This window comes from Saimiri boliviensis, chromosome 2, assembly GCF_048565385.1.
Source record: "Saimiri boliviensis isolate mSaiBol1 chromosome 2, mSaiBol1.pri, whole genome shotgun sequence".
NCBI classification, from domain to species: Eukaryota; Metazoa; Chordata; class Mammalia; order Primates; family Cebidae; genus Saimiri; species Saimiri boliviensis.
Window position 1 is genome coordinate 32,292,324 of NC_133450.1, and position 27,435 is coordinate 32,319,758.

The following is a 27,435-nucleotide window of genomic DNA, read 5'->3' on the forward strand; positions in this document are numbered from 1 at the left end:
TAAAGATGGTCTACTCTATGCTTCCACATAAGTCACATCATCCCAGAGATAAATACTATCTCTCTCTGGGATACGGCCTGGGCAACACAGTGAGACCTGTCTCTTTTTTTTTTTTTCCTAAAGAGAGAAAACTATAGAGATAGGGAAGAGATCAGTGTTAGTTAGGCAGGAGGTAGAGACACAAAGGAACTTTTTTTTGTTGTTTTAAACAGAGTCTTGATGTCGCTCAGGCTGCAGTGCAGTAAGACGCATGGTCTCGGCTCACTACGACCTCACCTCTCTAAGTTTAAGCAACTCTCTTGCTCTTGCCTCAGCCTCCCAAGTAGCTCTGAGTATAGGCAATTTTACTTCATGTTAATTTATTTTAAAACCAACAAATTGACAGATCTGTTATTCAGAGGCACAAAAAAAAGTTTTTAAAAAAACATAAAAATATCTCAAATTTACAAAACAATATTTTATGACTAACTTACATAAATATGATACTGAAAATTGCCACAGAAACGATTTTTAAAGGTGACAGAACAATGTAGTATTAAGTGTTATTTAAGCCGGTGTACTTATAAAACATTTTTAAAGCTGCCACAAAACCATTTCTTTCCAAAGTTAACTCCTCAGCCACAAAAATATGACTGTTTAACAGCAAGAATGCTAATGTTGAACAGACCCCAACAGTTCCTGCCATTTGGCTTCTGGATTTTGAGATGCTGATGTTACAAAGCAGGTGAAATATCCGGGAAACAGATGCATGAACTCAGAGTCATCCAAAACTTGTCCACTGCAATCCAGGCCCATCTCTATTCCCAAAGGGTTTTACACAACTCCTCCATTTCCTCAACAGGAAGCACCCAATACACACACAGTTTGTTTTAAAACTTGAAGAGTGTGTACACAAAGGGAAAAGGTCACAGAAACCGGTTTCATCAGGAGCATCTGCATTGTGTCATCAAGACCCACCACAACGGCAGTGGCTCTACAACATACCCGAAATTGACCTACCTCACTGTAAACCTCCTGCTACAACTGACGCTTTCCTCAATGGAGTAAGTTCCTCCACTGAGGAACAGCTCTTAATTGCACTGTTAAACGAAAATGATCCAGCCTAGGTTCAAAATGCCGTGATAAAATTGTTTCCTAACTCTGCACTCTCTCTGTCCAAATACTATTAGTCTTCCATTGCTTCAAAGCATTTTTTTGGAGTCATTTCTGCCTTTTTCAAAGAAACACAATAATGACCATTAAAAGAGCAAAGGGATGCTGCCCTCATTCCACTTTAACTGACTGTACCTTCCCTTTTTCAGCTGTGTCCTATGTACACAGCTCTGGCCATTCAATCCATAAAATAACCATAAATGTGCTATTTGAAAGACATTTTGAAAGGAGAATTTTTGTTTTAATGAAGAAGCTACAGATAATTTTTTCTTTCTAATTTTCTCTATTTTCTAAATGTTCCCAATACTAAACCATCAAGATAAGTGAACAATTCCATTTCCTCTACTCCTGACATAATTTGCAAGAAATTATGACAGTGACTTGTATTGCTTTTCAAACACAAGGAAAAATCCTAACGTTTGAAGGCATTATCTAATTCCCCACCACCATCACCACAAAGGAGGAAGGGGAAAGATATACCAAACTTTCCAACAACATTGTTCTCACCAGAGATAAATACTATCTCTCTCTGGGATACGGCCTGGGCAACACAGTGAGAAAAATAATTCATTACAAACACATGGAGAGTCTGGTTATTTCTAAATGGGAGAGACTGCTTCTTGATGTGTTTAGCTTGCTGGAGAACAGTATGCAGGAACAGACAAGGATTTAACAAGCCTGCTTTGATTATAATATTTCAAGCCTAAAGTATATGCTACAGCATTCTTTAAAGAGTGGTACTTCTTGGTGTTCTGTCAGACATGTACTTAAAAATAATCACCTGGCTGCACATGACCAAACCTTGACTCACATACACCAGGAACACTGTTTTTTATCAGACATCAACCATGAACAGGGATGTCAAGTGACACCTTTACAGCAGTGCTTTTCTTTCTGTTGCCTAAGATGCTATTATTTCTATTAGTCTGAGTGGCCAGCAAAGACATTCTACATTCAAAAGAAAATCAACAGAATTTCACACATGCACACACACCTACACACGAAAAATTTTCTTAAGAAAACTCATTCATTTTACATGATTTAGAGCCTGAAATTTAAGAGTTTTCCCCCTCCAGGCTGGAATATATTAGCAATGCCTACTGGCAAAAATGCAAGTTAGAAAATCAGAATTAAGAATGCAACTATAAATAGCCAAATGAAGAGAGGGAAAACTGGAAGCTATTATGTGAAGCCCGAAGATTCCAATCAGGGGAGGGATTCTGAAGGGTCCTATGTACTGACAGTAGAGACTGATCAGCACTATGGTGCACAGCAGAGAGGTCCTCACCTAAACGATCACAGGGTTGAACTGAGATTACTCCACAGACCCCTTACAACTAAATAATTCTCATTCTATAATTCTGGCACAAGATTGAGACCTTTTTATATTGTGAGCTCCTTACAGGCTTTGTCTTCTTTATCATCCTGGCATGGTATCTAGACCTAAGAGATACTCAAACAGCTGCAGAATAGAATGAATTAAAAAAGAAGGTCAACTATATGCAAAGGACAGTATCTCCCAGTGGGCATTATCCACTGGTCCACTGAAGTACTCGGCACACTCGCAGGTGGCCAACAGCACAATCGCCTTCAGTTTGGAGAATATTTGTAAGTGCATGACAATTCCATGAAAGAGAACTAAATTTTCTTAGATGAAATTCACTTTCCAGCTAACTTCATAGTTGATCATAGCTTGTACTGGGAGAAGTCTCAGCTCTACCAACTGTTTACAGTTCATTTGTATTTGCATTATCTATATTATCTTCAACCCATAATTCTCTGTAGGAATCTTTATAAGCCAAGGTCAATTTTGTAGCTGTTGCTTTAATTAAAACTGGTTAACATAATCCCTGAGTCTGATGAGTAAAAAAGGCAGCATGTCACAACAGGATGAAAGCAAACCAGGGAATGCAGGACCCTTTGCACTGTGGAAGTTCCACATAATCCCAGGATAGCTGCATTCCATAAAGGACATTTGTCATCTGACAGATGACCTGAGCAAGGTTCCCAGTTTCAATCAAATGTTAAATTATTAGTAAATTTTACCTTATTTCTTAGAACAGCTTAATGACAGCTCTAATATTTTCTTCCTGTCCTTCAGCAAATGCACACATTTTAGATAACACAGTTCTAGACTCCTTCTGAGAACATTTCTGTTCGCAAGTTATTTTTCTCCTATCACTTTGACCATATCGCCCAAATCCTTCCTCAGCATTTTTAAAGTACCATTATATAAGAGAGAAAGCCTAGAATGATCTTCCTGTTTCAAAAGACTTGCATCTCATACAGTTTAACCTTTTATCTTTTATCCGTGAGTAGTTTCACATACAGGATTTTTAAGGCAGATCCCCACTACTCCTCCTTTTTGTACCTAACTTTATGGAAGAAAAAAAACAAAGAGCAGTGCCAGAAATAAAAAGACCAATAAATTTAGGATCAGAAAACCTGAGCTCAAATTCTCCCATTATCAGCTGTGTGACAAGCGGTGGGGGAACAAACCTTCTGAGACTATTTCTAAACTCAGGAAAATTCTACTTTGTTCCATTATCTTGGTTATTATAAAGAGTAATAACAATTACAAATGATGAATGATTATGAAAATCAAAAGTAATTTTATCTCTAAACTTATAAATAATAATATATGTACATCTGATTAAATAAAGGTAATTTTGTTATCTCTTATTGTACTTACATATAAAGGCTGAAAGCAATGCGTACTGTTTTCATTCATGTTCTCTTTTTGTCATTCTATGAAGCACCAACCTCAACAGCAACCAAATTCAAAAAGCCTCTCTTTCAAGTTTCATGTCACCCATTATTATAATACAAGTATCATGTAATTAGAAAAATAGCACCAATTTAAAGTGGAAAATTAAGCCAGGTGCTGGGGATGGCTATAGTCCCAGCTACTCAGAAAGCTGAGATAGGACGATCATTTGGGCCCAGGAGTGTGAGGCTTCAGTGAGCCATGAAGCTCCAGCCTGCGTGACTGAGTAAGACCCTGCTTCTTTTAAAAAAATGAAAAATAAAAAGTTTTCACAGAATTCTAGCAAGACAACCATTATTAGGGCTCTTGGCATATACTATAAGATTATTCTTTACAAAGTTCATATAGCAAAAACTCACTTAACCAAGATACTAGGATGATACTTGGTTTGGAAACTGAGAAACACTATGTATCTTAGACATTTGAACTGAACATGCTATATATTCATTTACCAATTTTCTAATGTAAGGACAGGGCCTTTTCTAAGAATAATCAGTCTACCAATTGACTGTTAGTCTAGTCATTCTTATACAAACCATCCAAAAAAGCATCATTACAACTTTCAATTTCCCTTTTTAATAGAGTAGAGCACAAACTCCAAGGCTCTCAAGAAGCAATCTGAGAATCCTTACAGTAGTTTAATTATTCCCCTCAATCTTTCATAGTCATCATGACCACATGTAACACTGTAATAGCAGTTTTGAGTTTGTGAGTTTGTTTTTTTCTTGTTGAGACTTGCCTTTGGAAGCTTTCCAAAGTATTTAACATATTTTAATAGAAAAATAATACTCATTTAATCAGATTACATAACATTTTAATTACATAATTAAAATAACAAGTCCTACTGACCAAAACAGGGTTTGCTACAAACAAAACTGACTCTTGATAAACATTCAAGTCAACCAGCTGACGCAGAAGGACATAAGAGTCTAGATGGTGGTTGCCTGGCCCTAAGCAGTTAGGGTGATGGGCATCCATGCACTTCACAGGAGGAGGTGGTCCCTGAAGAATGCTCGCCTCTCTCACTGAGTATAATTTTAAAAGATATTTATTAACCCTTATGTGTTTGCAGATGTGATATAAACACAGGAGGCCCTGAACTGCTTCTATTTTCCTCTTCTACCCAACCTCCAAATGTTGCACCTCAGGGCTTGGAGTCAGGTAGGCCCGGTCTCCAGCACTCCTAATTTTTCCATCTCAATTCAATCATTAGCTGACCTCACCCCCAATCCCAAAGCTTTAAATACTATCCAGAGGCTGAAGAATTTCACATTTAAAACTACAGATAACATCTCTCCCAAGCATATCAAACTTAACAGAACATGGACTATGTAACTATCAACCTGTTCTGTCTGCCAGACCAATAACCTCTACCGCCATCCACACAGCTACTCAGGCCAAAAGACTAAGCTGTCTTTGCCTTTCCCATTTGTAACTCCATAGCCAATCTAATAGAAATTCCTGTCACCTCTCTGTGTTTCAGTGTTTTCCTGTCTTCTGTCCTTAAAATGTAAGCATCTAGAGGGAAAGGACCCTGTCTTGTTCAAGGATGTGTCTCCAGCCCCCAAAGCGGTCCCTGGCACACAGTAAATCCTTAATTCACGCTATTCCCCCACTGCCCTCCCCTGAGATGAAGTCTTGCTCTGTCATCTGGGTGGAATACAGTGTGACAATCTTGGCTCACTGCAACCTCCACCTCATGGGTTCAAGCAATTTTCCTGCCTCAGCCTCCCGAGTAGCTGGGATTACAGGCATGTGCCACCACACCCGGCTAATTTTTGTATTCTTAGTCGAGACAGGGTTTCACCATGTTGGCAAGGCTGGTCTCAAACTCTTGACCTCAAGATCTGCCCACCTCGGCCTCCCAAAGTGCTGGGATTACAGGTGTGAGCCAACCCACCCAACCCAATTCACACTATTAAGTGGAAAACACTCCTAAAAAACCCGAATCCTCTGGGAAGTTTTCCATATATAATTAGAAGAGTAGGAGAAAATCTTCCAACCCCTATTAAACTACATAATACTCACAGCTTGGGAACAGACTACTGCCCCAACACTCTCATTTAATATACATATGGACCCTAAGGTTTAGAAAGTTTACATAATTTACCCCAGGATCATAAGAACCCAGAGCTCCTAATGCAAACATCCAGTGACCTACAAGCAACTCCACCAGGTGAACACCCACTGAGTCCCCACTCCTTTTGTTATATAACAGACAACTCTTGCAAGTAGTTGGAAAACTGGATTGAATAAACATCAACTTTGTGTATTTTTTCATTGGGGTATGTAAGAAATCATTCTGCAGGTGCTTTCTTGCAATGTCCCCAGTTACACAGTCACTTGAAAAGTCTGGGTGCTACTGAACTGTCAGATAGCAATTCAAAGCGGACAGGAATTAAAAGTCAGATTGTCCAGATTCAAAATCCCAAAGTCATTAGAGCAAGCTATTACTGCTAACTTTGCTTCCTTCCTTTACAAACATATCCCTATCAGGATCTACTATAAACAGAGAAAGTAACTGGGTGTCTGTGAATTTGGTAATGGTCATCCAGTTTCATATTTATATTCAAAGATTCTTTATAACCTAAGGCCCCATCCAAAGGCTCCCCAGCTGGTGTGAAGAAATGTTACCTTACAGATTTAATCATTTCTCTGTTTCAATCTGAATACCCAGGTATTTACAAAGCTCCTAGAATTTCTTCATTAAGCTTCCTTGACATAAGTAAGGGGTCTGCCAAGCACCACCAGTCCCAACCCCAACTCATGCTGCTACCCCAGGCTCAGGACTGACCCGACTACAGAAGTCAGGTCTCCCTTCAGTTCCCACCCTACTCACATGACCACACCATCCTCCTGGCTATGACTGAGCATGACTTATGAATTATCCAATGCTTCATCAAAGTTCTGCCTAATTTGTTATTATTGGAAACAACTAATAAGCACTTGAAAAGCAATAAAATAGTTTTTCCACAGATGTCACTTTACTCCTCATAAACAATGCCCTATGAGGTTTACAGCAACACCACCTTCCTCATTTTTCACATGAGAATATGGATGAAAAGGGGACCAATGACACACTGTAGTAAAGTCCAGAACTGCACCAAAGTCCTCCCGAACAAAACCCTTGCCCACACTATCAGTGTGTGCATTAGATATCTTTGCTACGATTAGCCGAGAGAGCATCATTCGGTCCACTCAATCGTTCATTCCAGCTCTATACTGCCTTTGATTTTTTTTTTTTTTTAATTTTTGCACTTGGGGATGGGTTAAGAAACATAAAGCTTTTGTTTGTCCTGCTATGTGTTTTTGTTCTACCCTCCGAGGGTCATAATTTGGAGAAAGGGGATGACAGGACAAACACACAGGAGGTAAAACAAAAACAATCATGAAAGAAAAACAGTGTTGCCCTCTCACATCTGTACTGCACTTCAAGTATGTAGAGTTTTCATGTGGATTTAGAAACCCCTCATCCCATCCCCGAATAATAACTAAGCACTAAAGTGATGCTGGAGTTTGGTTTAGGTGGCTGGGGAAGGTATCTTGGAGGTGAGACTTCAGTGGACTCTGCAGATGGGTAAGGTCTCAGAGAAGTTGAAGTTATGGAGAGAGCATTCCAAAATCAACACATAACATAAATGGCTTGAAAATGGAAAAAGACTTGGAAAGTAAGGGAACTAGGCTGGAGCACTTGGTTTCTAGTGTGGTGTAATAAGAGCTACAGATGAAAACAGGGGAGATTGTTAACCAGGGCTTAGAACTCATCCAAAATGAATGACGATGCCTGCAAGAGAACAATGAACGTAACAAGCTCATTTTCATTATGTTTTTCCCAGATACAAAGCTGAGACTTTTCATGATGAGTTTTTATAGCTCCTGTCCTCCAAAATCAAAATTCACCATTTATACTTGTTCATTCTATTTTTACTGCAAAAGATTAAGATCTTTTTACTTATACATTGCTGTAATACTTTTATTTGTATATGACATGGTTTGGATATGTGCCCTTGCCCCAATCTCACGTTGAAATGTAAGCCCCAGTGTTAGAGGTTGGGCCTGGTCAAGGTGTTTGGATCATGGAGGCAGATCCCTCATAAATGGCTTAAAACCATCCCTTTGGTGTGAGTGAGCTCTCATAACATCTGTTTTTTTCCCAAATGTGTGGCATCCACCCCTGCCAATCTCTCTTGCTCTCATTCTCACCATGCGAGACACCATCACCACCCCTTTGCCTTGTAAGCTTCCTGACTGTAAGCTTCCTGAGGTCTCCCCAGAAGCTGAGCAGATGCCTGCACCATGTCTATACAGCATGCAGAACTGTTAGCCAATTAAACCTCTTTTCTTTATAAATTAACCAGTCTCAGGTATTTCTTTATAGCAACACAAGAATGAACTAACAGTATATATCTTCATTTGGATACTTGCTTAAATATGGCTCTGGCTTTCAAAGTAGAGATAATCCCTTTTATTTCCTTTGTCTGCCTTAGAGGGTCTAGAACATGATTGTAAGCTTCCTGAGGTCTCCTCAGAAGCTGAGCAGATGCCCACACCATGCTTGTACAGCATGCAGAACTGTAGGCCAATTAAACCTCTTTTCTTTATAAATTAACCAGTCTCAAGTATTTCTTTATAGCAATAAACTATAAAGAATGAATGTTCATTCATTCAAAGAATGTACTAACAGCATATATCTTCACTTGGATACTTGCTTAAATATGGCTCTAGCTTTCAAAGTAGAGATAATCCCTTTTATTTCATTTGTCTGCCTTGGAGGGTCTAGAACAATACTCAAGAAAGTTACTCTACAAATGTCACTGATGGATCAGGAAATAAAAGACCTAATTTTTAAAAAACTGTAACTGATTATAGAAGAAGCCCCTGTAACACACACACACAAACAGAAGCCCCTGTAACACACACAAACACACAGGCCCTACCTGTATTTCCCCTTTATAGTCTCACTCATTTGTCCTTACTGTGTCCCAGACATTATTTTAAGCATTTTATGTATACTTTCCCAAGGCCACACAGCTACTAAATAATAGAAGCCAAGACCTCTTACTTTTTTTTTTTTTTTAAAGATGGGAGTCTAGCTATGTTTGCCAGGTTGGTCTTAAACTCCTGGTCTCAAGTAATCCTCCCACCTCATCCTCCCAGAGTGCTAGGACAACAGGCATAAGCCACCATGCCCGATCAAGATTTGAATGAATCCAGACAGTCTGATGCCAGAGGTAAGCACTAAACCTTTAAGCATGATATTGTCTCTCAAAATGACACATTATACTTAAAAACCTAAGGGATAATTTTTGCTTCTTCAGTTTTTAAGCTGTGACACCAATCAAATACTTTCTCAAAACTGAGCACAATGCAAACTACAGTTACTTTTTTTAATTACAAAAAAAATACTTAAAGATTTTAACAGGCTTCCACATAATGCATTTAGATTTAGCCTTTGCATGTTGTTTTTATTAGAAAGTGCATCTGCTCTTGACATTAAACACAACAAAATTAGCTATTTTATAATTACACAATAAGAATGTCTCATCTGATCAAACAAATAGTGAGTGATGAATGCTGCTTCTTGGAGACATTTCTTTTTAAACATATTAATATATAAATAGGGAAATATTACTTAACTCAAATAATCTCTTATCTATAAAAAACAAGAGTATTCTTTACCTATAAAAATAGTCAACACTCACTTGGATGACAAAGAATCCAACAATGCATTTGTAAATATCCATACACATACAATGTTGGCTCATAGAATCCCAGCGACAATAATTAATGCTGACATAAATCTGGACACTGAAATGGCAATGAACAGAACTGCTGGTTTCACATGACAATTAAAAGTATTGTTCCAAGCAGGCAGGAAAATTTCTCTCTAGAAATGTTGAAAACTATGTCTATGAGTTATGAGATAAAAATAGTTTTTGTTATATCCCTAAAATCATTAAATACTACATATATTAATGACTGATTTATAGATCAAAAGCACTCACATAGCATGACTTAACTTAAAATGGAGAGACTACTATGAAAGAGAAAATTGCTATCAAATAAACTGAAAGAACAAATAACTAATGCCATTATACTGGTTCCTGTGCACAATAAAAAATAGTTCATTTAAAGACAACTGGTCAAGGTGCTTGAGACCATGAATATCCATTTTAGTCAGAAATAGTGGCAAACCCTAAGCACAACAAATACTACTTAAGAAAATGTATTTAGTTCATAGTGCATACAAATCTCCACTTTAGGCATCATTTTGGGGTTAAAAAATATAATGCTGCTAAGAGGACACAATTAGAACACAGTGAATCTTATTACTGGTTCTTTTTTCCAGCATTAATGCCTGCTGTTTATCTACACAAATAAAGGGCAGCCTGGGAACTGTCCTAGTTTCTTTGAGAGTTATCAACTGAAGCTAATGTTTCCTTAGAGAACTCCACTTTGAAAGGGTACTATGAACCTGGCCAGTTTTCTTAGCTGTTTACACAGACACAAGCACAATTTGCAGTGTGGGCAACACCAGCTCAGATGCAATCTGTGTATCTTCAAATGACTCTCCCAGTAGTCCTCACTGTGTTCATTTGCTCTGCCAAAAATAAACAACGGCCTTCCACCTAGTAAAAAGCAGGTAAGAATGGGTTTAATCATAAATTCTAATGGATGGCAGTCCAATCACAAAGTAAAGCTCTCTTTGGTGGTAGCCTTAGCTTCCTTCTGCCCTGCTCAAAATACCCCTACAGTACATTGTCTTGGACAGGATCTCATTTAATATATGAAGCCCTGTGATGATTAATACTAAGTGTCAACCTGACTGGATTAAAAGATGTGACGTACTGATCCTGGGTGTGTCTATGAGGGTGTTGCCAAAAAAAGATTAACATTTGAGTCAGTGGGCTCGAGAATGCAGACCCACCCTTAATCTAGTGGGGACAATCTAATCAGCTGTCAGCGAATATAAGTAGGCAGAAAAACAAAAAAAGGTCAGACTGACCTAGCCTCCCAGCCTGTATCTCTCTCCCGTGCTGGATGCTTCCTGTCCTCAAACATCGGACTCCAAGTTCTTCAGTTTTGAGACTTGGACTGGCTCTCCTTGCTCCTCAAGCTAGCAGACAGCCTACTGTGGGACTTGTGATCATGTAAGTTAATACTTAATAAAACTCCCCTTGAGCTACATATATAATTTATATGCCTAATTTGTTTTTATTGGAAACAACTAATAAGCACTTGAAAAGCAACAAAATAGTTTTTCCACAGATGTCACTTTACTCCTCATAAACCCCCCTGAGGTTTACAGCAACATCACTTTCCTCACTTTTCACATGAGTATATTGATGAAAGGGGGACCAATGACACGCTGTAATAAAGTCCAGGCCTGCACCTGTATCTCCTATTAGTTCTATCCCTTTAGAGAACCCTAACTAATAACACATTGTGGTACCAAGAGTGGTTCTAGAGGAAGGGAATATTAAGGACAGAGTTTTTTCATTGGTTCTGGGGTTTCAGGAGTTGGCTGCTTAATATGCTAAGGACTCTACTTCTAATATTATGGAGAACACTGAGAGTCCTTGACATGAACTATTTAGAGAGTAAGGCAAAATAAATGCATTGGACACTCCTGAATCACCCCTCACAAGAGGCAAGGAGTTTAGTGACTCTCTACATAATACCTTTGGACCATATGTTGGAGAACCAAGAAACATAATGAAGCTCATTGGTTGCTCCTAAGTTCAGTGGACAAACTGATGAAGGAAAATTATGAACTCAGGGATTCTGTCTCTCTGCTTCAGAAGCAGATACTGAGCCTCAAATCTGCTAAGGTTGTCCAGAGTGACAGTCTTATTTCATGTAGAGAAAGAGCTGAAATTGTGGAAAAGCAGACACAAGCTCTTATCATGCAAGTAGCTGACATGCAACAAAAGGTGCATGCACAGCCTCGCCAGGTGTCTACTGTTAAAGTAAGGGCACTGACTGGAAAAGAAGGGGACTCTGCAACATGCAATGGGGATGGTGGGAGGATCCTGATGAAGCTGGGGACACTGAGTTTGTAAACTCTGATGAACCTCTTTCGCCAGAAGCAACGGCTTCCCCATCCCTAGTAGTGGCAATATCCACTCCCCGGCCCACGCTGCCTCCAGCCTTTCCACCTTTGTCTGAGAAGATAAACCCTGCACTTCCTGAGGCAACAGTGATGGCCTCCCCTGAGGCAGTTGCCAAGCAAAATAATATTGATTCTCCTCAAGAGCCACTCCGACACCCCTGTTTGCTTCTAGACCTATAATTAAAGTCCCAGCAGGCCCCTAAAGGTGAGGTTCTGAGTGTGACCCATGAGGAAGTCCACTACACTCAAAAAGAACTGTTTGAGTTGTCTAATTTATATAAACAGAAATCTGGAGAACAGGCATGGGAATGTATATTGAGGGTAAGGGATAATAGTGGAAAAAAAACACAGAGTTGGATCAGGCTGAATTGATTGATTTGGGCCTATTAAGTAGGGACTCTGCTTTTTTCTTTTTTTTTTTGAGACAAAGTCTTGCTCTGTCACCCAGGCTGGAGTGCAATGGTGCAATCTTGGCTCACTGTACTTCTGCCTCCCAAGTTCAAGTGATTCTCCCGCCTCAGCCTCCTCAGTAGCTGGGATTACAGAAGTGCACCACCATGCCTGGCCAATTTTTATATTTTTAGTAAAGACAAGGTTTCACCATGTTGGTCAGGCTGTTCTTGAACTCCTGATCTCGTGATCTGCCCGATTCCGTCACCCAAAGTGCTGGGATTACCGGTGTGAGCCACCATGTCCGGCTGGGACTCTGCTTTTAATGTTGCAGCTCTGGGAGTTAAAAGGGGTTCTAATAATGTTCTCTGCTTATCTGAAATACGGATTAAAAGATGGTCCACTGTGTACGAGCTGGAAAGGCCTGACCCCCCTTGGTTTAATGCAGAGGAAGGGATCCATAAGGCTAGGAAGACTGGGATGGTGGGGTAGATTAGTCACTTTAGACCTACTCATCCCAGCTGGGAGGGTTCAGAAGTTATACCCTTGATCAATGCCTTGTAATGCCTTGTGAAACAGATTTCTCAGGGAATTCCTGCATTTTTGAAGAGCCCTGTAATGGCTCTTCTCTGTATGTCAGATCTCATAGATACTGTGGGAAGCACAGTCACTCAACTACAAAATTTAACTACAACGGGAATAATTGGATCCTGAGGTGGCAGGGGGCAAGTGGTGGCACTCAACCACCAAAGGCAAGGTGGGCATAGCTACCCTAATAAGCAGCAGAGGCAAAGAGGCAATCAGAATAATCTGACTTGTGTAGAGCTCTGGCATTTGCTAATTAATCACGGTGTTCCTAGAAGTGAAACCGATAGGAAGCCTACTGCATTCCTACTTAATTTATATAAACAGAAAACTTCTAGGTCAAATGGACAAAAGACTAATTTGAATTCTAAAAACAGAGAATCATGGCCATTAATCAGTCTAGACTTAAGCCACTTTACAGACCGAGAACCCCTGGAGAAGGAGGGGAGGCTGCGTCCCCTGGAAGAAGAACCCCACTATATTATCAACAATTTATGAAGTGAATCTTTCTCCCATCCTTCCCCAAGGAGACCTCTGGTGCTTTTTCAGGGTAACTGTGCACCAGGGAAAGGGAAATGATTAGACATTTCAGGGACTACAGGACACTGGATCTGAACTGACGTTGATTCCAAGGGACCCAAAATGTCACTGCGGTCCTCCAGTTAAAGTAAGGGCTTATGGAGGTCAGGTAATAAATGGAGTTTTAGCTCAGACGCAACTTACAGTGGATCCGGTGGGTCCCCAGACTCATCCTGTGGTCATTTCCCTAATGCCAGAATTTGTAATTGGCACAGCCATACCTGGCAGCTGGCAGAACACCCACAATGGCCCTCTGACTAGTAGGGTGAGGGCTATTATGGGGGGAAAGGCCAAATGAAAGCCATTAGAGCTGCCTCTACCTAGAAAAATAGTAAATCAAAAACAGTATCGCATGCCTAGAGAGACTGCGGAGATTAGTGCCACCATAAAGGACCTGAAAGACCACATCCCCATTCAACTCTCCCATTTGGCCTGTGCAGAAGATAGATGGATCTTGGAGAATGACAGTGGATTGTCGTAAGCTTAACCAAGTGGTGACTCCAACTGCAGCTGCTGTACCAGATGTGGTTTCATTGCTTGAGCAAATTAACACATCTCCTGGAACCTCATATGCAGCCACTGGCTTGGCAAATGCCTTTTCCTCCATTCCTGTCCCTAAGGCCCACCAGAGGCAATTTGCCTTCAGCTGGCAAGGCCAGCAATATACATTTACTGTCCTACCTCAGAGGTGTATTAGCTCTCCAGCTTTGTGTCTTAATTTATTCGGAGAGACCTGATCGCTTTTCACTTCCACAAGATATCACACTCACTGATCCATTACATTGATGACATTATGCTGACTGGATTCAGTGAGCAAGAAGTAGCAGAAACACTGGAGTTACTGGTGAGACATTTGCATGCCAGAGGATGGGAAAGAAATCCAACTAAAATTCAGTGACCTACTTCAGTAAAATTTCTAGGGTTCTAGTTGTGTGAGGCCTGTCAAGATACTCCTTCTAAGGGGAAGGATAAGTTGCTGCATTTGGCCCCTGCTACACCAAGAAAGAGGCACAAAGCCTAATGCACCTACTTGGATTTGGGAAGCAACACATTCCTCATTTGTCTGTGTTACTCTGGCCCGTTTACTGAGTAACCCAAAAGGCTGCCAGTTTTGAGTGGGGTCCAGAACAGGAGAAGGCTGTGCAAGAGGTCCAGGCTGCTGTGCAAAATGATCTACCACTTGGACCATATGACCCAGCAGATCCAATGATGCCTGAGTTGTCAGTGGCAGATAGGGATGCTGTCTGGAGTCTTTAGCAGGTCTTCATAGGTGAATCACAGCAGAGGCCTCTAGGATTTTTGAGCAAGGCCCTGCCATTTTCTACAGATAACTAATTCCCTTTTGAGAGAACTCTTGGCCTGTTACTGGGCTTTGATGGACACTGAACATTTGACTATGGGTCAAGTCACCATGCAACTTGAACTGCCTATCATGAACTGGGTGTTTTCTGACCCATCTAGCTATGAAGTGGCTTGCACTGCAGCAGTCCATCCTCAAATGGAAGTGGTATATACTTGATTGGGCTCGAGCAGGTCCTGATGGCACAAGTAAGTTACATGAGGAAGTGGCTAAAATGCCCATGGTCTCCAATCCTGCCACCCTGCCTTCTCTCCCCCAGCACCAATGGCCTTATGGGGAGTTCCCTAGGATCAGTTGACAGAGAAGAGAAGGCTAGGTAGGACCTGGTTCCCAGATGGTTCTGCACGATATGCAGGCACCACCCGAAGTGGACAGCTGCAGCACTACAACCCCTTTCTAGGATATCTCTGAAGAATGGTGGAGAAGGCAAATCTTCCCAGTGGGCAGAACTTCAAGCAGTGCACCTGCCTGTGCACTTAGCATGGAAGGAGAAACGGCCAAATGTGCAATTATATACCGATTCATGGGCTGTAGCCAATGCTTTAGCTAGATGGTCAGTGACTTGGAAGAAGCATGATTGGAAAACTGGTGACAAAGAAATTTGGGGAAGAGGTATGTGGATGAACCTCTCTTAGTGGTCAAACACTGTGACGATATTTTTATCCCATGTGAGTGCTCACCAACGGGTAACCTCAGCAGAGGAGGATTATAGTAAGTGGATAGGATGACCCGTTCTGTGGACACCACTCAGCCTCTTTCCCCAGCCACCCCTATCATTGCCCAATAGACCCATGAAAAAAATGACCATGGTGGCAGGAAAGGAGGTTACATGTGGGTTTCCACTTACCAAGGCTGCTCTGGCTATAGCCACTGCTGAGTGCCCAATTTGCCAGCAGCAGAGACCAACACTGAGTCCTCGATATGGCACCATTCCTCAGGGTGATCAGCCAGCTACCTGGTGGCAAGTTGATTATACTGGACCTCTCCTATCACGGAAAGGGTGGAGGTTCGTCCTCACTGGAACAGACACACTCAGGATATGGATTTGCCTATCCTGCATGCAATGCTTCTGCCAAGACTACAATCCATGGACTCATAGAATGCCTTATGCACCAACATGGTATTCCACACAGCACTGACTCTGACCAAGGCACTTACTTTACGACTAAATAAGTATGGCAGTGTGCTCATGCTCATGGAATTCACTATTCTTACCATGTTCCCAATCATCCTGAAGCAGCTGGATTGATAGAACAGTGGAATGGCCTTTTGAAGTCACAATTACAATGCCAACTAGGTGACAATATTTGCAGGGCTGGGGCAAAGTTCTCCAGAAGGACGTGTATGCTCTGAATCAGCATCCAATATATAGTACTGTTTCTCCCATAGTCAGGATTCACAAGTCCAGGAAGCAAGGGGTGGAAGTGGAAGTGGTGCCACTCACCGTCACCCCTAGTGATCCACTAGCAACAGTTTTGCTTCCTGTTCCCATGACATTACATTCTGCTGGCCTAGGCGTCTTAATTACAGAGGGAGGAACACTGATACCAGGAGACACAACAACGATTCCATTAAAATGGAAGTTAAGATTGCCACCTGGACACTTTGGGCTCCTCCTACCTTTAAGTCAACACTAAGAAGGGAGTTACAGTGTTGGCTAGGGTAATTGACCTGGACAATCAAGATGAAATCAGTCTACTGCTCCACAATGGAGGTAAGGAAGAGTATGCACGGAATACAGGAGATCCATTAGAGGGCATCTCTCAGTATTACTATGACCTGTGATTAAGATCAGTAGGAAACTACAACGACCAATACAGGCAGGACTACAAATGGTCCAAACCCCTCAGGAATGAAAGTTTGGGTCACACCACCAGGAAAGAAAACCATGACCTACTGATGTGCCTGCTGAAAGCAAAGGGAATACAGAATGGGTAGTAGAAAAAGGAAGTCATCAATACCAGCTATGACCACATGATCAGCTATATAAATGAGGATTGTAATAGTCATGAATATTTCCTCCTTCTTTTGCTAAAAACATGTTCATGCATGTATACACTTATACTACGAAAATATCTTCATTTTATTTCCTTTTCCTTTATCATGTGGCATAAGATTTATTGACTTCACATCAGCATTTAAGGATTGTTAACTTTATGTAACAGTATTTGGGTTCCGGATTGGTACATTTCCAGTTGTATGAAAGACAGCTGTATCATGTTAGGCATAATTATGACTTTATTATTGTCTTTACTTGAAGATTATGTATGACCTCAGGAGATGTGTACGGGTTCAAGTTGACAAGAGGTGGACCTGTGATGGTTAATACTGAGTGGCAACCTGATTGGACTGAAGGATATAAAGTATTGATCCGTGGTATGCCTGTGAGGGTGTTGCCAAAAAGATTAACATTTGAGTCAGTGGGCTGGGGAACGCAGACCCACCCTTAATCTGGTGGGCACAATCTAATCGGCTGTCAGTAAATATAAGTAGGCAGAAAAACAAGAAAAGGCCAGACCGGCCTAGCCTCCCAGCCTATATCACTCTCCTGTATTGGATGCTTCCTGCCCTCAAACATCAGACTCCAAGTTCTTCAGTTTTGAGACTTGGACTGGCTCTCATTGCTCCTCAAGCTTACAGACATCCTATTTTGGGACCTTGTGATCGTGTAAGTTAATACTTAATAAACTCCCCTTTGTGTGTGTGTGTGTGTGTGTGTGTGTGTGTGTGTGTACATATATGTCCTATTACATATATCTCCTGTATATACATATCTCCTTATTAGTTCTGTCCCTCTAGAGAACCCTAGCACAAGCCCCATTCATTTCCCCCAAAGTATCGCAAAATTGACTAGATTACCAGTATATTGTAGTGTTACCTATTTAAATTCACATACTTGGAAGGACTTAAAAGAAGCCAACATTCAGAAAATTTACTGGAGATCTATAGTGTGTTCCCCTACATATCACCCACAAGTGTGTGACTATGAAAACCTCTCATACTCTCTTTCCCCTTTAAAATGGGAATTTTGTGAGACATATTATGCTTACGGCATTGCTAGCACATACCAAACACCTTCCTAAAATGTGTACCAGCAAAACAACATTTATTGCTGAGAATTCTGTTTTTGTTTTTGTTTTTGTTTTTTTTAAGGACAGAATCTCACTCTGCTGCCCAGGCTGGAGGGCAGTGACGGTATCTCAGCTCACTACAACTTCTGCCTCCTGGGTTCAAGTGATTCTCCTGCCTCAGCCTCCCGAGCAGCTGAGATTACAGGCGCACACCACCATGTTCAGTTAATTTTTGTATTTTTAGTACAGACAAGGTTTCACTATGTTGGCCGGATTGGTCTTGAACTCCTGATCTCAAATAATCCCCCCTCCTGGGCCTCCCAAAGTGCTGGGATTACAGTCATGAGGCACCTGGCCAGACAGAGAATTCTCTTTAGCATTAGACACTGGTAGCGATAATGTTGATTACTACAATGTCAAGGGAGAAATCTCAAAGGCTAGGAATCAGGGGTGACTCTGGCAGAAGTAAAAGCTGATAGCATATGTAGAGCCCCATAATATATCTAGTAAAAACAATGAATTAGGCCAGGTTAAATAGCTGAATCAACTCATTTTACTTCCACTTCTTCTTATATAATATCTCTACCTGATAAAATAAATGCACACCAAAGTTGCAGTCTTCTTTTACATTTAATACCACTGGTTTCATAATGGGGATGAACCCTGTTACTAAAGAAAATTCCTTTATTAATAACAACATTTTTGTTACTCTTATGGAAGTAAGTCTCAAAAAAGGATTTGACCAAAATGTTATACAGAAATATGATTTAACATATAATCTTCACCCCAATCATTGCTCAAAAGGTTCTAAACTTCTAAATCAAATGTACTATTACATATACTGTCTAGAGTACCAAAATCTACCAAAATGCTCATTTATAAAATTGAAGTAATATGTCTCTTAAGGAGCTGAATGCCAATAATAAAGTATGCAAAAAAAAATTAATTCAAGTTGGATCAGACACTTAAAGCCAAAACCAAGCTTCTTAAAGCTTGCAAAAGAAAACACAGAAAAATGTTTTCGGGACTAAGGAGTAAGTAACATCTTCCTAAGACACAGAAAGTAATAACCAGAAAAGGAAAAAAAAAAGATAATCAATTAGATCTCATCATATTTAAAATTTTGTATCTTCAAATGATATTGTTTAAAAAAAGACTCAATAGGCAAGCCACAAACTGGGAGGAAAAAGTTGCAAAATATAAATCTAAAAAAAGAACTGGAATCTAGGATATATAAGGAACTCCTATAATTCAATAATAAACTGTTCATTGCAGGCCAGGGGCAGTGGCTCATGCCTATAATTCCAGCACTTTGGGAGGCCAAGGCAGGCAGATTATCTGAGGTCAGGAATCCCAGATCAGCCTGAGCCAACATGGTGAAACCCTGTCTCTACTAAAAATACAAAAAATTAGTTAAGCGTGGTGGCACACACCTGTTATCCCAACTACTTAAGAGACTGAGGCAAGAGAATCACTTGAACCTGGGAGGCAGAGGTTGCAGTGAGCTGAGACTGTACTTGTACTCCAGCCTGGGTGACAAAAGCAAAATTCCATTTAAAAAAAAAAAAGTGTTCATTGCAGCTTGTTTACCATAGCCTGTTTGGAGGGAGTAGGTCAACAGAAAAGGAGATCTGACAATTTCTCTTTTATGAAGAATGTTAGAAGAGGACGATTGGTAGCTAGTGGAGGAGAGGAGAAGATTATGTGAAGGAGAAGGCAGGAAATAAAAGTCAGATGGATGCTGGGACAGTTTCAACTATTAAAAAATATATTCTACACCATGTTGGTAAGCCTCCATTTAAAAGATATTTACTGTAATCCCAGCACTTTGGGAGGCTGAGGCGGCAGGATTTCTTGAGGCCAGGAGTTTGAGACCAGCCTAAGTCATGTGGCAAGACCCTGTCCTCGATTTTAAAAATAAATAAATAAATTTGGATTTCAGATGGCAATATTGATGTCCTATTAAGTTGGTTTCAAAACACTTCTGCACAAACTCAATGCTGGAAACAATAATTTTATTTAGATTTATTCAATTCACCAGATCAAGAAACTAAAGGTTGTTTGGAAGATGTTTTTTATTTTAAAAAAGGGCATTCATCTGCCAGGAAAAAAGAGTGAGTAAAGACTGAAAGATTGAAAACTTAAAAATGTAAAAGGTTTTTAGAACTGGATTAATATATCACATTTTTTACACTCTCTGTTTTGTCTAAAAATAAACTAAGTCTTCTATAATAATAGGCCAACGCTATAAGGATGCACACAAAGTAATATAAAATAGCACAGAGTTGCCAATAATAATTAATGTTTTTTGGCCGTAATTCCTGGGCTGTGATATTATATAACCATACAGCTGGTTCTGTCTAGACATGCTATTCAGTTGGATTCATAAAACATACCACACAACCACACAAGTGCTGGCACACCAATGTATAATAAACAGTTATCCGCTGCAGTATTTTAGTACATAAAATTGATAGGGTTGTATTTTTAATATATAGATGTTGGATACTTTTGACAATAAGAATTTCTTATATTTATTGCAAGCTTTTCAAACATAAATCTAAGCATACGATGAATGACGGATCAGTTAAGGTGTGCCTGTTCTCTCTCATCTGATACGCTCATCTCTTTGTTTTGTGACCGTGGCTGCTTTTGTGCTAGCCATTACTATGCTCTTGCAGTTAAACCATACAATAACTTGAGATGCTGTTTTACATAAATTAGTAAAAGAAATATCTCAACAGTAGGTTTCTGTCTCAGAAGATTGTTACAATCTGTTTAGACTAAACTGCCAATTAGAAAATGATATTACATGTGAAACAAAATAATTTATGTTTTTCCCTTTAGCTGTAAACAAAAACAAACAAAATCGCACACAATTTCTGAGTACCATCAACACAACAGTAAATGAAAGAGTTTTGAACAGATTAGTTGTCAAAACCAACAGTAACCACCAAAATTGTATTACCTAAGTAATATTTAAGTAAGAATGCATCCTACTACCATAATATGTGAAGGGAGAGACATCATAAATACTTGGAAAAAACAAGAAAGAGCAATTTAACGTAATAACTCAGGCACTGAAGGCAAACAGATGTGGGTTCAAACCTCAGCTCAGGTCCTTACAAACTATGTGACCTTGTAGAAACCAATTTATCCTTATTAGTAACATGAGAATTTCACAGGATGATTTTAAAGATTAAATAATACATGCCAAAGTCTTTAGCAAAGTCCCACATATGAATTAAATTTAATAATAATGGCAAGCATTATTATTATTGCTAACTTCTCAAAAGGCCATAACCTAAGATAATCAAATTTAATCATAAAATAACACCAATTAAATCACAATGATTTCTAGTTTAGGAATTCTGCCTTGTGATCACAAGAGCATTATGGAACACAATAGAATTCTAAATTATAAACAAGCGATATAGACAGTGGAAATAAGCCATTCTTCTTCCTTTCTCCTAGTCCAAATAATTTAAGAAAAGAGATAAAAGAAAGAAACAAAAACAGTCATTTGGAATCAAACACTTCGAAAATCATTCACTTATTCAAACACTGGCATGCACAGCTAAAGATAAAACTAAACAATTTCCAAGTAACTAACAAAATTGCACACTCATTTCCTCTTACCTGTAAGCCAACTTGTTACAGTTAACATTACATTTTCTGAGACAGGCCACAACGATCCGAACAAGTATCTGCACATGATAAAAATATGAACTTAGTAAAAAGGCACTGCATTCTACCTCATTCAATTCTTCATTTGTACACTCACTCATGAAGGATCTAGCAGGTTCTGACCCTGTGAACTATTAATAAGGCAACAAGGGCAATCCCTGCAGGGATACAGCATCCATGAAAGTGTAAAGAAGGTGTGACATCGGATGTCCTGTCTCAGCACATGATCCTGAACCTCCACAGTAAAAGTGCAGATAAAGGGAGTAACTGGGGTGACACCAGGTAGACAGAGCCAGAGCTTACAGGGCCTATCTCACGTGTGCTCTGTCTGATCTTTACCTTGAAAGCTATGCTTTTACAACACACACCATTTTGTTGTTTCTCCTTTTATTCATAGTACTCATTTGTTTAATCAGCATATGTGTTCAGTTATAAGATAAACTCTACACTGCCTTTGCTCCTAATCAGACACCAAGTTCTAAGTGTCCATTTTCTAGGTGTCTACCCATTCTTCAAAGATAGTTCCAAGACCACCTCCTCGGGAAAGCAGAAGGTTTCAGTTAAAAAAATATATCTCTTTGCTGCTATGGTATTACATTTACTGATATATGTATCTTTAATTAGATGCCTACTTAAAAAGGTTACTTAATATTAATAAGAAAGTATTAATCAAGAACAACTCTCTCCATAAATTCCCTAATAGCCCTTTATCTGAGATTCAATAACTCTCAATCCACTTTTATATATTACTGGCGCCCAGGATACCTAAAGAGTTGACAGAGACTTGTTCAATTTAAACCAAAGGTTCTAAATACTAGAGTTTTCCATAAGTATAATCATAAGATCAGAGTTGGGAAATTTCCATCTACTCTTTCCAATTATGTGACCTCCTTTAACCTTTTTCAGCCTCAATTACCTTGTACATAAGATGGGTATAACAAGCCTGTATCACAGTACTGTTAAGAATAAAATAAGAAAATATGGATGACAATGTCTGGTCTCCACGTTTTTTTAAGATGGCCAAGTGATGTTCTATGAAGTGTCTTTCTAGGATTTCTCTTTTTTTTTTTTTTTTAAACCAGTTTTTGAAACAGTCTCGCTCTGTCACTCAGGATGGAGTGGAATGCAATGGCTCAATCTCGAATCTCGGCTCACTGCAACCTCTGCCTCCCGGGTTCAAGCGATTCTCCTGCCTCAGACTCCCAAGTAGATGGGATTACAGGTGTGCACCACCACAGTTACTATGAATAAAGGGGATGAGTCATTCTTGTATTTTTAGTAGAGATAGGGTTGCACCATGTTAGCTAAACTGGTCTTGAACTCCTGACCTCGGGTTATCCATCCGCCTCTGTCTCCCAAAGTGCTGGGATTACAGGCGTGAGCCACCACATCTGGCCTCCTTCATCTAAGATTTCTAATGTAACACTTCAAGGATCTCTGAGTTTCATTTCATGATCAAATAAACTTTAGTATTAAAAATTAAGAACTGCACTCCAGGATTATGATTCTCCTACAAATATTCCATATAGCTATTAGACTCAGACTTAGGTCTCAAATGCACTTTCTACTTGCATTAAATTTACTTGTAATTTTCTATCCTAGAGTGAGATTCTTTTCAAAGTTACTCTGCAGCCTGGGCAGCACAGTGAGAACCTGTCTCTACAAAAAAATTTTAAAAATTAGCCAGGCATGGTGGCACACACCTATAGTCCCAGCTATTTAAGAAGCTGAAGTGGGAGGATTGCTTGAGCCTGGGGGTCAAAGAGCCAGTGACCTGAGATCATGCCACTGCACACAGCCTGGGGGGCAGAGCAGGATTCTTTCTCCAAAAACAAAACAAAAGAAACCCTTAAAAAAGCCAAAACCAAAGCTACTATGGATAAAGGGGATGAGTCATTCTTGGCATATTGTTCGGAAGACAATTACTGCACTAAAGCCAGAAAGCATTTCCTTGTAGATTTTTTAAGTTGAATTCTTTGATAAACCATTTTAATCAGTTACATTGTGAAATGGACACATAACTCTAAATATTTCACAATTTCAAACATTCACTAAATATGGAACAGAAAGTCATATTAAATTGGATAATCAAGCAGCAGTCTCGATGCACTGACAAGTTGTTTCTATTCATGATTATCACAAAAAATGACACAGAAAGGTCTAGAGATTTGAAAAACTTGGGGCACAGTACATCCTGAATGCCAGAGGAAAATAATAGTTTCTGTGAATATTGAAATAAAGTCAAACTAAAGAGATCAGTTTAAAAATCTAAGATTTAAATAACATAAGATTTCCCTAGAGGGGAAGTTCTTGAGGTCAAAGCACTAGTCCTCTCTAGTCATCAGGGAGATGCAATCTGTACAACAATGAATACCACTTCATACCCACCAGAATGGCTAAAATCCAGACTAAAAATACAAAATGCTGATGGGGATGTGGAGCCATTGTAACTCTCACACATTGTGTGTGATAATTAGTAAACTACTTCAGTAGAAGGCTTTGCTTTGCAGCGTCTATTAAATCTGAACAAATATTAATACATATCCTATAACTTGGGAATCCCACTCCTAGGTATAGGTACCTAATGGAAATGTGCACACATGGCCAAAAAAGCAAAAACAAGTATAAAAATACTTATAACAGTATTAATTGTAAAATGGTCAAAATCTGCAAAACAAAACAGATGTTCAATAGTAAATAAATTGTAGTATATTCACATTATAAAATACTACACTAAAAAATAACCCTTCCTATATATGAAAATGTGAATACCTTTCTCAAACATTACATTGAGTAAAAGAAGCCAAACCAAATAATACATAGTATCTCATTTTTATGAAGTTCAAAAGCAGGCCAAACAAGTCTATGGTGACTTAAGTCAGAACAGTGGTTACCCTTGGCAATATGGGGAGAGGTAGGTAGTGAAATGGGAGAGGACATGAAGGGGCTGTTGGAATGTTGGTGGTATTCTAATGTTTCATTTTGATGATGGCTATACATGTCTGTTAAGTTTGTGAAAACTTATCAAAGGTGAAAATGAATCTACCTGCTCTTCTATATACATGTTAAGCTTTTTAACTTATAAGCAAATAAATATCTGAATATAAAATAGTCAAATATTTTATATAAGCAAAAACATACATATTCGGAAGGCCAGAGTAGTGTTTTGTTTACAAAATTGTTCTTGATGCATCCAATTCCATGCATTTTTGTCTTATATAATGACCATCTTCCCTTCTCTCAAATATTTTATTTTAACTCACACGTAAAAATTGTGTTTATCATGTACGTGTTGTTTTGAAATGGGTACACACTGGAGAATGTTAAATTGAGCTCATTAACGTATGTATTACCTCACATACTTTTCATTTTTTGTGGTGGAAACACTTAAAATCTACTCTCCTAGCAAGAATACAGTACACAGTTATTAACTGTAGTCATTGTGTTGTACAAGAGTGTGTGTGTGTGTGTGTGTGTGTTTTTGAGACAGAGTCCCACTCTGTTACCCAGCTTGGAGTGCACTGTACAATCACAGCTCACTGCAGCCTCCACCTCCTGGGCTCAAATGATCCTCCCACCTCAGCCCCCTGAGTAGCTGGGACTTCAGGTATGCACGACCATGCCTGGCTAATTTTTAAAATTTTTTTGTAGAGACAGGGTCTCACTATATGGCCCAGGCTGGTTTTGAACTCTAGGACTCAACCCATCTTCCTGACTCAATCTCGCAAAGTGCTGGAATTACAGGTAGGTGCCTGGCCTACAAGACATCTCTTATCTACTAACTTATCTATTCATTTATTCTTCCTATCTAACTGAAAATTTTGTACCCTTTAATCAATATCCCCCCAAACCCTCACTATCCACTTTATCCCTGATAGCTACCATTCTACAATATACTTCTAGTTTCCATATGTAGGGGAGATCATGCGGTCTTTCTGTAACTGCTCATCTCACTGACATAAAATCCTTCAGGTTCGTCCATGTTACTATAAATGAAAGCATTTCCTTCATTTTTATGGCCGTATAGTATTCCACTGTGTATATATACCATATTTTCTTTACCCACAGATCTGTTATTGGACACTTACATTGATTCCATATTTTGGCTATCATGAATAAGGCTACAATAAACATGAGAATGCTGATATTTCTTCAAATATTGATTTCAGTTCCTTTGGATATATACCCAGTAACGGGATTGCTGGTATTAAAAATAGTGGTAGTTCTATTTTTCATAATTTGTGGAACCTCCATTATTGTTTTGCATAATGGCTATACCAATTTACATTCCCACCAACAGTATGCAAGGGTTCTCTTTCCCCCATCCTATCAAACACTTGCTCTATTTTTATCTTTTTTAATAACAGCCACTGTAACAGGTGTGAGGTTCACTGGTAGCTCTAATTTACATCTCTTAATTTCTCAAATATTTTAGAATGAAACTTTTTATGGCTCTATAGTTGGTAGTACTAGATAGAGCTATAAATCAAAAGGCTATAATCTAGAAAGGTTTTCATCAACAGTAGTCAAGATATTTTGTTATTCATTAACTAGTTGAACACCTAACAATATGGAGAGCCCACCCAGAATGACTCATTTCTGTGAGATTTTGTTTAATTAATAGGTTTATTACAAAGATTTTAAATACTTTTACATAAATGAATACACAGTCTTAGAGAACACACTAGCTATAAACTGACACCTTAGGAAGTAAATTAAATCTACAGTATCAGTACAAGGGTGATGAGAAAATCAATAAGGCCTCCAAACAGAAATATGACAGAATATAAATCTAAATAAAAAACTGTATTTATTTCTGTTATATTTGCATATTAACATTATAAATCCACTATCGGGAATGTAAAAAATCGTAATAGAAATTATACAAAGATGCTACATTTAGCAAAAATATTAGATGTATCTCTGGGTTTAGGATTTGGGATAATTTTTACTTTAGTAAGTTTTATTTTATTGCTTGCATTGTTAACAATGAACATATATCATTTTTAAGGTTAAAAAATAAGCTAAAAGGTCTGAGAAAAAGGCAGATCCCTTTCAAAAAATGAGTCGCTGCATGTTTTCTTCCTGATTCACAGAACAAATTAAATTAGTGGGAGAATTATTCTCAATTTTAAGACCTTTCTCCCAATGTTAGCTTTCTGGCATCTGTCGCAGAATACCTACAAGCAAATACCAACAAAGCTCACATAGCAGAACAAATAAGAACAGTAGCAGGAAACTGGCACCAAAAAAAATTCATAATAACATTAATAAATCATGCTTAACTGAGACAGTTTCCCCACCTCACCTCTAACACGGCGTCAATGGTTGTATACTTGTTAACTGTGTTTATTTTCTGCTAGTAAAATCACTGTTAGTTCCTAAGATAAAATTAAGTATATCAATATTTCCTGATTTTCTATTAAAATCACATAACTTCCAGATGCTCTATTGTCTGAACAAGAGGCATCCCTGTCACCATAGGTATAGCCTTGTAACTAACGTTATCTATATCCTAAAGACAAGAAAAGGGAAAAGGTGAATTCAGCTCCCTAGGAGCTCAGTAGTAAATTACTCACCAGGTAGAATTCTACCCATTATTTCAATTACTCTTGCCAAAAAAACTTCATTTATTCAGAGAAAAAAATAAAAGCCCAGTCTGGTTTACTCTCCCAGCTAATCAAACCATCCAAACAAACCTAAACTAAAACATACCTAAATTTCCTGATTA

General features: G+C 39.0%; 1 protein-coding gene across 14 annotated transcripts in view; it reads right to left on the reverse strand.

Moving 5' to 3' along the window:
• The window catches only part of SIPA1L1 (signal induced proliferation associated 1 like 1), a 391,460-nt gene that overhangs the window by 261,064 nt on the left and 102,961 nt on the right, over window positions 1-27,435 (reverse strand). For 8 of the 14 annotated variants that reach the window (XM_010335231.3, XM_010335232.3, XM_074393046.1 and 5 more), the window contains one exon: window positions 21,657-21,724. The exons of the other annotated variants lie outside the window; for them this stretch is intronic. The gene's annotated coding sequence lies outside the window, so the exon portion shown is untranslated. The remainder of the gene's footprint in view (window positions 1-21,656; window positions 21,725-27,435) is intronic. 14 annotated transcript variants of the gene reach the window in all.